This window comes from Hypomesus transpacificus, chromosome 3 (genome assembly GCF_021917145.1).
Source record: "Hypomesus transpacificus isolate Combined female chromosome 3, fHypTra1, whole genome shotgun sequence".
In the NCBI taxonomy this organism is placed as follows: domain Eukaryota; kingdom Metazoa; phylum Chordata; class Actinopteri; order Osmeriformes; family Osmeridae; genus Hypomesus; species Hypomesus transpacificus.
This window is the reverse complement of record NC_061062.1, coordinates 8485199-8488981: the sequence shown is the minus strand read 5'-3', so window position 1 is coordinate 8488981 and position 3783 is coordinate 8485199. Positions and strand designations below refer to the sequence as shown.

Sequence of the window (3783 nt, the reverse complement as noted above, 5' to 3'; positions counted from 1 at the left end):
TGCGGTTGTAAAATGTCTACTCTAACCCTAACCACACAGTGACAATGTACACACACAACTGCACGCGCACAAATAATAGATTTAAGTTGTTGGTAGATCAAACCTAATTCAAAACATACGTTTGTGGTTAATATCATAATATGAGAGCTACATTAGCTGTACTTACAAAATCTATATTTCTATTAAAACAGCACTGCCCGCACAACACAACAGCATTGTTTTTCTGTTGAGTCTGACAAAAAAATATATGCCTCAATGGCCATAGCAGGGTATTGTAATGTTAAGTGAAAAACGTGATCTGATAAATTAATCAGAAATGGTTTATAGCGCAGGTACAGAGCATCAAATTGTAAGGTCCATTGTATGATTTATTTCGGGGGTATGTTGGTGTGTGTGTGTGTGGGGGGCGGGGGGGGGGGGGGGGGTGACCCTCAGGTCATATCGTAATTTAAAAACTTACAGGCCTTCTCAAAAGCTTAATACAGATTCAAATTATAATCATGGTTTTGGTTTAGGGACAAGAAATCCTCTCTATTCTTAAGGATTTTAGCTCAGAGGCATGTCTCTTTCTCAGTCTGGAAATATTACATTTTAATTACGGGTGTCAGATAGCTAACTGCCGTCTAATTGGTCGAACGAAAATGACCTAGAGACTCTCACTTTTTCCTGCTTGCTCATTTGTGTCTCTGTGTGTGTGTGTGTGTGTGTGTGTGTGTGCACATACAGTATGTGCACAAATAAGTATGTGTCTACTCGCTGTACAGCCAAGCCAATCAACCAAACGGCCCAGAACAATTACATTCTTTCACTTAACCCAGGTGGCGCTAAGACCCAGCGAACACCCTCCCTCAGCCTTCTCCATTCCTGTACTAAGAGAGCGAGCGAAAGAGACAGAGAGAGAGAGAGCTAAAGAGGGAACGAGACAGACGGAAAGAGCCAGAGTCGAGAGAGGAACTCGAGTGAGTGTGGTTGCCACAGTCTGTCTTTGCCTAAACTCGTTGAAACCCAAACAGAATGGAGGGATTTCACGCAGGGATTTAAAGCAGTGAAGGAGGGGAGAAAGTCAAGATAAGGGGAAGAAGGAGTGCATCAAGAGACACCAGAAGGATCAAAAGGTTAGACTTACACAACTGTTATCACTCTGTTCTGCATGGCAATGTGTGTGTGTGTGCGTGTGTGCGTGTGTGTGTGTGTGTGTGTGTGTGCGTGTGTGTGTGTGTGTGTGTGTGTGTGAAAGTAAGAGTTCTGGATGGTTGTCTGTACACTACTGCCTGCATACCGTAGGCACAGTCCTATGGACGTTGCGTAGTCAAGAAATTGCAGTTGCCTACAGTGTTAAATAGATATTGGGGAGTCGCTCATGGTAGCAATGTTTGTGTTTGAGGTGGATGCATACATACACGTGCCTCTGCATTCTCATATGCTTTCTCCGTCTTCTCCTCATCTGTCTCAATCCTTCTCACTTCCTCCGCTTTCTTGGTTTCTGTTCACACTGTCTCCTTTTTTTTCGATTGCTCATGCTTGCTCTGTTGGTCTCTTTTTTATCTCTCATTCCTTCCCCCTTGAGTGACTCAATCCCTCTTGTCTCTCTGTTTCTCACTCACTCTCACCCTCCTTCACTCTGTATGATAAAAGCAAAGCGCCCGTTATCCTCCCTTGGCTCTTGACACACAAACACACACACATAACATTCCCGCCCTCCCTCTGTCTCTCTTTTCCTCAGTCTCTGTCTCACACACACAAACACATAGCAACCCTCATTCCCATCTCTGGTTTCTGGTGGCTGTGTGTATGTCTGTGAATGTGTATGTGTGTGCGTGTGTGTGTGTGTGCGCAGTTTGACAGTGTTCAAGGTCAGTGGCTGGGACTGAGCCTGTCACTGTGGAGAGTAACTTTCCTTCAGAGCCCTGTAAACAATCACTGGGCTCAACTCGACTGCCGACAGCGAAGGACACGCGTGTGTGTGTGTGATTGTGAGAGAGAGAGAGAGAGAGAGAGAGAGAGAGAGAGAGAGAGAGAGAGAGAGAGAGAGAGAGAGAGAGAGAGAGAGAGAGAGAGAGAGAGAGAGAGAGAGACTGAGAAAAAGCCAAGCTGTGCTACAGAGCCACAGCCAAAGACGAGGCTCAAGCTAAAGCCATGTGAACGTAGTCAACAAACCCACGAGGGTTTTGTGTGTGTGCTCGTGTGTGCAGTTGTGCACGTGAGTATGCAGTCCATCAGTCTGTGTGTGTGTGTGTGTGTGTGTGGTTGTGTGTTTTAATGTACAGCTTAGAGGATTGACAAATGTTCCTGTTTATGGACATCTAGAGTCTAGAGTGAAGCCTTGTGTTCAGTATGTTCATGTTGGCTTAGGTGTTAGTTATTGGCCAGGCTTGGAAGCCTCTAGAATAAAATCCATTGCAAAGGAAAAAATAGAGGAAAGGGATTGACCGTCTGACCGTTGGAAAAAGAGACAACATAGTTTGGAGGGAGTGTTAACTGCTCTCCCTTGATTGGCTGAAAGTCCACTTATTCTCTCATAGTAAATACACTATTGGATAGGACCACTAACAGGAAATCAATAGATATATCACTTGGAGAAACCGACTGAAAAAGCAGCGGAACTACTGGATCGAGATAGAAAGACTAGATATGCAATATTGAATCCACAAAAAGATACCATCCACAAGCCAGGAGTTGGCCCGAGAGGTCAAGGAGGAAGAGAGTAAATGGAGACACTTTGCATGGAGACTGGAAGAAGAATGGCCTGGTCTTGAGATGGGAGCATTGTTCGTCTAAGCTCATTCTTTCCCCAGTAACTGGAGACAGGAATAGACCCTGCTCTGTCCACTGTGTACGTGTGTGTGTTGCTGTTAGGGTAATGGTTTGTTGTTCATATCAATGTTCATATTACGCACACATAAACGCAAACACACACACACAGACACACACAGAACTATTTATTTCCCTCCCTCCCATTTTCTTCTCCCACACATGCATATGTAAGCACCGACACATGCACACACTGTGTGACCCTCAACATTGCCATTGTAATCGGACAAAGCTGAATCTTCTCCTGAATTCAGCAATTCTGCTGGGGGACAGTCCAGAAGGGTCTTTCTAAACCACTGTGAGGTTGTGTGGGCTGAGACTTACAATGTGTGTTGTGTGTGTGCGTGTGTGCGTGTGTGTGTGTGTGTGTGCGTGCGTATGTGTGTTTGCGAGCGTGTGTGTGCCCCCCCCCAAAAACGTACAATTCAGACATGTGATGACATTTTTCCACAGCTGCTTAACCACACCAGGGACCGACACACACACACACACACACACACACTCATGCCACTTTGCCACCAATGCCAGTCTTTCCTGTGTATAAATGGGACACACATGCTGCAAAACAGTTCAAGACTGGAGTTGTCCAGGAATGAGTCTTTTTTGTCTGGAGCCTGTCTGGGGAAGAAACAACAACTATCCCCAAAAGGTACTCAGATTCCAATGATGACTAGAGAATGTGTCTGAAAGGGGGTTTTAGTATTGTTAGATATCCAGGAAAGTTAGCAGGTGCTGTGGGGCGAAGGGGCTTAGGGAATGTTGGACATCTACTGTATTTTCCCCTCTAACTATAAAACAGTTTGGAGCCACATATGCAGTTGGAAGCATAGACTTAAATAATGATTAATTTCCTATAGTTTAGACCGATTGTTTTTATTCTCCAGTTAGGTTATAAAGTATATAAACAGGTCTTTAGCCTTATTTCAAAGGACCATTTTGTGTGTGCACAGCATTTCAGCTTATCTGAAGTTA

General features: G+C 44.6%; 1 protein-coding gene across 1 annotated transcript in view; it reads left to right on the top strand.

Moving 5' to 3' along the window:
- Positions 1-905: 905 nt before the first annotated feature.
- LOC124465475 (forkhead box protein N3-like) overlaps positions 906-3783 on the top strand; it is a 25660-nt gene continuing 22782 nt past the window's right edge. Inside the window, exon 1 of the mRNA XM_047017289.1 lies at positions 906-1115. The gene's annotated coding sequence lies outside the window, so the exon portion shown is untranslated. The remainder of the gene's footprint in view (positions 1116-3783) is intronic.